At 36.1% G+C, this 8,668-nt stretch overlaps 1 protein-coding gene across 1 annotated transcript in view; it reads right to left on the reverse strand.

Moving 5' to 3' along the window:
• GPR158 (G protein-coupled receptor 158) overlaps positions 1 to 8,668 on the reverse strand; it is a 403,189-nt gene that overhangs the window by 372,297 nt on the left and 22,224 nt on the right. The gene's annotated exons all lie outside the window — the stretch shown is intronic.

An 8,668-nucleotide genomic window follows, 5' to 3' on the forward strand; every position in this document is an offset into this window, starting at 1 on the left:
ACAAGAACTGAAATTTAAAAGAAAAAAACAACCCTATCAAAAAGTAGGCAGGGGATACAAACAGACACTTTTCAAGAGAAAACATTTATGCATCCAACAAACATATGAACAAAGCTCATCATTACTGGTCATTAGAGAAATGCAAATCAAAACCACATTGAGATACTATCTCACTCCAGTTAGAATGGCGATCATTAAAAAATCAGGAGACAGTAGATGCTAGAGACGATGTGGAGAAATAGGAACGCTTTTACACTATTGGTAGGAGTGTAAATTAGTTCGTCCGTTGTGGAAGACTGTGTGGTGATTCCTCAAGGATCTACAAATAAAAATACCATTTGATCCCACAATCCCATTACTGGGTATATGCCCAAAGGATTATAAATCATTCTATTATAAAGACACATGCACATGTATGTTTACTGTGGCACTGTTTACAATAACAAAGACTTGGAACCAACCCAAATGCCCATCAATGATAGACTGGATAAAGAAAATGTGGCACATATACACCATGGAATACTATGCAGCCATAAGAAAGGATGAGTTCATGTCCTTTGCAGGGACATGGATGAAGCTGGAAACCATTATTCTCAGCAAATTGACACAAGAACAGAAAACTAAACACCGCATGTTCTCACTCATAAACGGGTGTTGAACAATGAGAACACATGGACACAGGGAGGGAAATATCACACACCAGGGCCTGTTGGGGGATTGGGGGCTAGGGGAGGGATAGCATTAGGAAAAATACCTAATGTAGATGACGGGGTAATAGATGCAGCAAGCCACCATGGTATGTGTATATATGCAAGCAAACTTACACCTTCTGCACATGTACCCAGAACTTGAAATAGAATAAATTTTTTAAAAAGCAGTATTAGGATGAATTGCTCTCTAACAAACTTTGAAAAACTAAAAGAAAAGGATAAAAAGGATAAGTTGATTGACAATATAAAATGCCAGTTTGCCCTAAGAGTAAGAAAAAAACTTTAATAGTGCAATAAGCATAAAAAATTTAAATCATTCACATCCCTGAAAGGTTCAGGCCTAGATGGCTTTATATGCAAATTCTGCCAAACTTTTAAGGAACAGTTCTGTTTTATGTTTTCACAAACAAAAAGAAAAAAAAAAAAAAAAACCCAGTTCGCTTTACGTGATTTTTATTCCAAACCACAACAGGGCAATAAAAAAAATGCATCCACATTTTAACTATGCATGTAGAATTAAGAGTCTTAAAGGAAATATGAGCTAAACAAATGTTTAAATATATTAATTATTTGTTATGATACAGTGGAAGATATATCAAAATGAATGGTTGTTTTAGCACCTACAGAAAAATGTATCAACAAAATTTAAAATAGAAGAAATGAGAAAAATTATTTTAATCAAACTAAAAAGGCATTTTATAAAGTTCAACAGCTAAATTAATTCTAATAGCAAACTACAAATCCAAGGAAGCTTTCTTAAATTGGTAAAGCTTATCTCTAGCAACACTATTCTTAAGGAAGAAATTTTTTTTAAGATAATCCCTTTAAGGCAAGAATGCTTACTGTAGCACTGATGCTATGTAACATGGTACTGAAATCTTGATTAATTCTGTAAGAACCAAAAAAAAAAAAAATACCGGAGAAAGAAAAATCAGATGTAAAGATCGGAAGTGAAGACATTAAATTCTCATTATTTGTTCATGATATGATCATTTAACAATAAAATCAGCAGATAAATATCAGAACATCAAGAAAGTTCAGCAAGGTTGCCAGATACCAGAGCAAAGAACAAAAGGTGTTAGCATTTCTCTACACCAACCACCTCCTATAACAAAATGTATAACTAAAAAGACAACATTTAAAATGGTAACAAAACCTACAAATTCTCTCGTAGTTAATCAAGAATACACAAAACCTCTATAGAAAAAATTTGAAAACTATTAATTAACAATAAATGATCTGAATAAATGGAGACACATACTAATATGGTTTGGATCTGTGTCCCTGCCCAAATATCATGTTGAATTGTGATCCCCATGTTGGAGATGAGCCTGGTGGGAGGTGACTGGATCATGGAGGTGGATCCTTCATGAATGGCTTAGCACCATCCCCTCAGTGCTGTTCTTGTGATGGTATGTTCTTGCAAGTTCTGGTTGTTGAGAATTGTGTAGCACCTCCCCAGCACTGCGCTCTTGCTCCTCCCTTGTAAGATGTCTGCTCATGCTTTACCTTCCACCATGAGTAAAATCTCCCTGAAGCCTCCCTAGAAGCAGATGCTTCCATGCTTCCTGTACAGCCTGCAGAGTGTGAACCAATTAAACCTCTTTTCTTTACAAATTACCTAGTCTGAGGTATTTCTTTATAGCAGTGCAAAATGCACTGACATACATGCCATTCTCTGAAAGGGGATAATCTCTTGTAATACAAATGTCAATTCTCACAATTCTTATCAAATCAAAGTACAAAATTCATAACCTACTGAAATTCTGTATGAATTTTTGAAAAATAGCTTGTTTAAGTAGAATGATAAAAGTCAGCTGTGAAAAAGAAGAGGACTTGTCCAACCAAATGTTAGGACATACTACCCAATTGTGGCAGACATGGGAAGCCATGGAACAAAACAGAGCTCAGAGACATCCGTATACATATGAATATAAGACACTTATATGTATGATAAAGGAAGGTAGCATTAGAAATCTGGGCCACTAATGGATAAATGTAACCACTGGATCCCTACCCAATACCATGTACACAGGTATAATCCAAATGTGAACAGCCTGACTGCAAAAGGCAAAACTACAAAGTCAGTAGTTGTTAACATAAGAGAATATTTTTGTGACAGTGTATTAAAAGATTTCATAAATGCTCTGACTTGAATGTACCCCCTGGAGTTCATGTGTTAGAAACTTAATCCCCAGTGCAACAATGTTAAGACATGGGACCTTTAAGAGGTGATTGGTTATAAGGGCTCTGCCCACATGAATAGATTAATGTGGTTATTAAGGGAGCAGGTTTGTTATAAAAGTAAATATGGCCTCCTCTTGTGCATGTGCTCTCCCCATCCCTTTTTCTTGCCATTTCACCTCCTGCCACAGGATGACACAACAAGACTCTCACTCACCAGGTGTGGCCCCCCAACAATGGACTTCCTGGCCTCCAGAACTGTGACGCAAATAAATTTATAATCATTTATTGTGAGCCAAATACATGTCTAATGATGTTAATCACTATAAATTATCCAGTCTTAGGTACTGTTATAGTGGCACAAAACAGACTGAGACAACAAACAAAACCCGAAAGTATAAACCACAAGGCAAAATTTTGATTAAGTAAAAACATCGGAAAATTTTTTAAATTCTGGTTTTCAAGGGAGGACATTATGGACAAAGTTAACTGAAAGATGATGTGTTAGATGATTGGGCAATGACTAAGCCTTACAATGATACAGTATCATGAATACACCAAAATTTCTTGCAACTCAACAAAAATACAGGAATTATCATAGGAAGTGGGCAAAGGATATAAACAGTATACAAAAAAGTAAACTCAACAGGCCCACAAGCATATGAAGAGATGTTTGAGCACATTGGTAATCAGGAATGCAAATTAAAACAATAATGAAATATCACTTCACATTTGTTAGACTGGCCAAAAAATTTTTAACAAAGCTGTACGATGCCAAGTGATGGCAGGAATGTGAGGCTATAGGAACCCTGCTGGTGGGTCTGGAGACTGATGTATGCTGTCTAGAAAGTAATCTTAACAGTATTTAGTAAAACTGAGTTTACTCCTCCTTATGACTCAGAATCCTGCTTTTGAGTTTCTCTTTCAAAGAAATCCTCACTCATCCATAAAGGGGCATAGAACAAACTCAGTAGAGAAATGGACTGATTGTGTATGTAGCAACATTAAGAGACTTTTAAAGCAGATTTGTGTGAATAGAATACAAAATAATGAGGCATCTAGCAACTACTTAATCAAAATTATTCTACACAAAATAGGATGTGAATGGAAGACTACACTTCACAGGCTACTTGTAAACGGGGTGGGATCAAGGCAAAGATATCCTTTTGAAAATGGAAGAAAAGTGATTTCCTTTTCATTACTGGGTAACTAAAGATTCTAGATTCATATTTTAGTGACTTAAGTTTTAACTAAAGTCTTCTGTGGGTATCTTCCTCATCTGGGGCCTCTCATACTAAGAAAACATTGCTCACAAAAACAGCCTGCATCTCTATCATTTAACTCAAGCCTATGACTACAAAAAGTACAAGAGCACCAAGAACACAGTTCTCCCGGGGCTTTAATGACAGAGTAGATATTTAGCAAATCTACCGCAATTAGGCATGACCTCAGTACCAAAGTACTTGGTGTCTGCTTACTTAGCAAATATAAGCAGATAATCTGGGTTATTTGAGGATAAGGCTAACTTTTCCTCTGACACAACTAAAACTTAAGTCACAAGCCATTGAGTAAATAAACCCAGAGGTCAAGACACCAGAAACCAGACAGAATTTGGAGCCAAAAATTAAACTAAAAACATAATATCAACAATAACACTTCTTTTATCTGAAACAGTTTTCAGTTATAAAATAGATTGTGTGTGTGCACGCACGTGTGTGTGTGTCCCACTACATGTAAGGCTCTTTACTAGGTGGTGGTGTAGATGCAAGGCATAGGATATCATTATTTAAAAGATTCTGGTTTAATGGCAAGAAAAAAAAAAAAACAGAAGTAAACATACAACCTATTCATTTATTTACACAACATGCATTGAGCATTGAATTACCATTGTTGCTCTGTATTCTTTTTAGCCCTCTGATATGGCATTGTGCCATGATGAGGGTATTCAAGAATATCAATGCAGTAAGCAGGCACAGATCATTAAAAGGTTTGTCTTATAAGAGGAAGAGATAGAGTGGTACACAGATCTAATAGTAATTAAGAAGAATAAAGGAGAAAGAAAACCATATTCCATTCAATTTACATATTACACATTAAAGTAAGAGAACTGCCTAAAGAAAACAGGAAGTGGCCTGCTCTCCTATATAGTCTCCAATAATCCCAAACCCAGGCTCTAATGGGCTTGCAGGTTAATTCAGGTGAAAGCAGGTTTGGGACCTACCTAATTTGAGTGTTTGTGGAGGCCACCATGTGGTCAGGAAACATTAAATATTCTTGGTGCCAGTACCATGCTACACAGTTCCAATGCTTCTTTCTGTTCTTTTACTTCTCAACACACACACACACACACACACACACACACAGAACCAAAGAGTCTTATACTGAGAACAGTGGTTCTGGAGATCAGATGGTTAGTAGAAGAATATCATGTATACCAATATAAGATGTACAGTATGCAAATTTTGTTTATTCTTTTACAAAAGCCGCTTGAATACAATCATTTCTTTAGTTGTCAATCAACTTTTAAAACCTGTTTTCCTCCTTCTCTTTCAATTACAGCACTGATGTAACTGAGACAAAGTTTTCTTTTTCAAAACTTTCCATTTCTAAATGCAACATTTGGTAAAATTAAAGTAAAAGCAGGAAACGTAATCTCTGCATGTTTGCTAGAGATGCAAAATTGTCATTATTAGCATATAAAAATGTGAAAAACCAATTGAAATAACAATGGTTACTAACTGACCAAAAAGTCATGTGACTAATGATCATAGTAAACACATTCTATAAACCCTGCTGTGCACAATTGAATCTACTGTGTGGTAAACATTATATTTTAAATTCCTACAATTGTTTAGCACTTTCCAGTTTTCAAAGAACTTTTGACATATATTACCTCATTTTATCTTTGCCAAACCACTAGGCATAAAATACATAGCTATCTTAATGATAGCATAAGAGTAAAATAATATCCAAAGGAGCTAACCAACAGAGAATATTAATTAGGAAAGGTAGCATTTATATTGTTATCCAATTTCTTAAAGATCTTATAAATGAAAACACAAAGCCCACTAGTCAACCCCAAATCCTGCTTGTTCTGCCAGCTATACCATTATAATTCTTTAAGCAGAATCATATAAAGTCAACCAAACAGTAAATACAACCTTATGCTCTATCCCAGGGGTTCTGAAGCCCTGGACCATGGACCAGTCCATGCCCTGTTACGAACCAGGCCGCACAACAGGAGGTAAGCAGCAGATGAGTGAGCATTACCACCTGAGCTTCACTTCCTGTCAGGTAAGTAGTGGCATTCGATTCTCACAGAAACACAAACACTATTGTGAACTGCATATGCAAGGGATCTAGGTGGCATGCTCCTTATGAGATCCTAATGCCTGATGATCTGAGGTGGAACAGTTTCATCCTGAAACCATTACTCTTCTCCCACAGTTTATGAAAAAATTGTCTTCCACAAAACCAGTCTCTGGTGCCGAAAAGGTTGGAGACCACTGTTCCATCTTACAATTTGGTTTAAAAAGCGGGGAAAGCCCCAAGATAGTAATAGTTACAGCAAGAGATGAAATCTGCCCAGAAGCACCTATCAATGAGTCATATAGCAAAAATGACCTGTTGGGAGAAGCAATCTGCCATGAGCCCTGAGCTTCCCATCATAGTCTTGCTGGATATGCCAAGAATGTCAAGCCCTAACTTAGCCAGTTGAACCATTTCTAGGGTTGTGTTTTGCAGCGATCAACCTTGAGGGATGAGGTAACGTCTCTCCCCAGACAAAGAACAGATTTCCTTCTGCTTAATGTAAAAGCAGTGAATCTCTGAGTTCATAATTCCCCTCCTATAATACGACCCATTCATGTGTAAATATCAGTTATGGGCTCTCTGCATTGCTCCCACGGGACTTGAGCAAAAGTGGGAACTGGCACAGACAGACTTGAAGCTCTAGGATAATTAAGTCCTTTCTCTCTGATTTAGGAGCCTCATGTCTTCTGGCAGCATCCATAAAATAGTGAAGAGTTAGCTTATTGGCTTACGTGCAAAATCTAGGTAGGATCTACACTGCACCTTTACAAATCACCTGTTAATTACCCTACTTGCAAGTAAATTTAGCCATCAGAATTCAAAGCTGCATTTCTAGTAAACCTTGAATACATGTACATAATAAGCAGCCATTAAAAATAGTGCTGCCGAATGATACTTAAAGAACTTTGAAATATTAATCAAACCACAGTATAGGGTATTGGGTATATATTCTTAGAAAACAAGAAAAATATTTTAACATACATGTTTTACAACAAAGACATATGCCAAAATGTTATCAGTGATTATCTCTGAGCATTAAGATTGTGGGTAATTAGAATTTTTCTTTTGGTTATTATTTTCTATAATTTCCAATTGAATAGGTATTTTTATAATAGAAAAAAGTTAAACTTTAAAACTAGAAAACATTTGACTCCTTGAAAGTCCTTTAGAGTAATAGATTTCACAGTCTTCCAGACTCTTTCTCTTCTACCAGTTAAACAGGTTGTTCTTATCTTTAATCAACTATTTCTTAAAACTCTGGATATTCAAGAACCCATGTTTGAATGTGAACTCAACACTTGAGTAAATGGACTGAACCAGTGTCTACAGATCTCTCCACCCCAAAACAACAGAATATACATTCTTTTCATCTGCACAAGGCACATACTCTAAAATCATCTGAAGAATCAGTCATAGAACAACCCTCAGCAAATTAAAGCAATATAACTAAAATGAAACCAAACATACCCTTGGACCACAGCACAATAAAAATAGAAATTAATACTAAGAAAATTGCTGAAGTCTATACAATTACATGGAAAGTAAACAACAATCTGCTTCTGAGCTTCTGAGTAACTTTTGGGTAAACAATGAAATTTAGGCAGAAATCAAGAAATTCTTTAAAATGAATAAGAACAAAAATGCAAAATGCCAAAATCTCTGGAATACAGCTAAAGCAGTGTTAAGAGGAACATTTATAGTGCTAGCTGACCACATCAAAAAAAGATCTCAAATTAACAACCTAACATCACACATAAAGAAACTAGAGATGGCATAACTAGGAAAAATAATTTATTAAAAGAGACTAGGAAAACAAGAGCAAAGAAACCCCAAAGTTCAAAGACAAGAAATAACCAAAATCAGAGCTGAACTGAGAGAAATTGAGACATAAGAAACTATTCAAAAGATCAATGAATCCAGGAGTAGGTTTTTTGAAAAAATTAATAAAATAGACCACTAGTTAGACTAATAAAGAAAAAAGAGGGGATCCAAATAAACCCAATTAGCAATGACAAAGGGGGCTGTATTAGTTCATTTTCATGGTGCTGATAAAGACATTCCTGAGGCTAGGTAAAGAAAAAGAGGTTTAATAGGCTCAGCTCCACATGGCTGGGAGGCCTCACAATCATAGTGGAAGATTAAAGGTGCCAGAAATGCCTGGATATGCCAAGAATGTCAAGTTTTTGACATTTTTTATTATATGGTGGCCGGCAAGAGAAAAGGGGTTTCCCTTATAAAAACCATCAGATCTTATGAGACTTATTCACTACCACAAGAACAGTATGGGGGAACCACCCCTGTGATTCAGTTATCTTCCACTGGGTCCTTCCCACAACACGTGGGAATTATGGGATTTACAATTCAAGATGACATTTGATTGCGGACACCAACCCATATCAGGGAGATTACCACCAAACCCACAGAAATGCAAAAAAACCCTCAGAGACTGCTATGAACACCTC

This window comes from Cebus imitator, unplaced genomic scaffold, assembly GCF_001604975.1.
Source record: "Cebus imitator isolate Cc_AM_T3 unplaced genomic scaffold, Cebus_imitator-1.0 Scaffold92, whole genome shotgun sequence".
In the NCBI taxonomy this organism is placed as follows: Eukaryota; Metazoa; Chordata; class Mammalia; order Primates; family Cebidae; genus Cebus; species Cebus imitator.